The following is a 982-nucleotide window of genomic DNA, read 5'->3' on the forward strand; positions in this document are numbered from 1 at the left end:
AAGAGTCTCATTTAATAATCCTATTTCAGTTCATGAGGTGTTTCTCTGACTTTATGAAAACCAAGCTGGATTTTATGAACTTTAAAAGCTCATAAAACTTACATTAACTGAGCTGAGTATTTTATGAACTCAGGCTGAGCACCCTGATATGAAATTCATCAAGCATTCATCTTTGTAGCTGTATAAGTGATGTAGTGTTAAATTCTCTCAGAATATGCACTGTTTGCTACTTAATAGTAGTAATGATCTGATGCAATTTACTCATAAAGTGTTATTTTTCATTTGTATTGTTACCCTGAATTACTTTGTCTCTGTCATTCCCCTTATTACCATTAACTGCAAGAAAATGAATTTGCATAACTTTGAGTATAATGAATATGTTTTATATGTGGCATATTCTTAAGTGTACAATGTATCCCAGCTGGGAATTTAATGAGATCAGGTAAATCGCCATATTATTGAGAAACTGATTAAGGAAAAATGGCTTCTTAAGAGTTATGATTGTAAAGCTAACTACAGAAGTAATTTTGTCCATTCTAATAATACTGATGTCACTTTAGCATAAGTGCATGTCAATGTTGAAGCCTAGGAGCTCATAAAAAAACACTTACTATTAAAAGTATTAAAAATAAGATTACTTACATTTTTCCACTATAAGTATTTTCTTTTTTAGGAATTACTCTTATAAAGGTGTTGTTGTTGTGTGCCATTGAGTTGACTCCAACTCATAGTGACCTCACAGAACTGCCTCATAAGGTTTCCTAGACTTCAATCTTTATGGGAGCAGATTGCCAGATCTTTTTTCCTGTGGAGTTCCTGGTGGATCTTAACTGCTAACCTTTCAGTTAGCAGCCAAGAGCTTAACTACTGCATCACCAGGACTCCTTTCTTATAAAGTGGGAGTCAGCATATTAAAAAAACAAGTAAATTCATGCAAGCGGCCATCTAAGATGCATCCATTGGTCCCAACCACCTGGAGTAA

Source organism: Trichechus manatus, unplaced genomic scaffold (assembly GCF_000243295.1).
Source record: "Trichechus manatus latirostris isolate Lorelei unplaced genomic scaffold, TriManLat1.0 scaffold00004, whole genome shotgun sequence".
NCBI classification, from domain to species: Eukaryota; Metazoa; Chordata; class Mammalia; order Sirenia; family Trichechidae; genus Trichechus; species Trichechus manatus.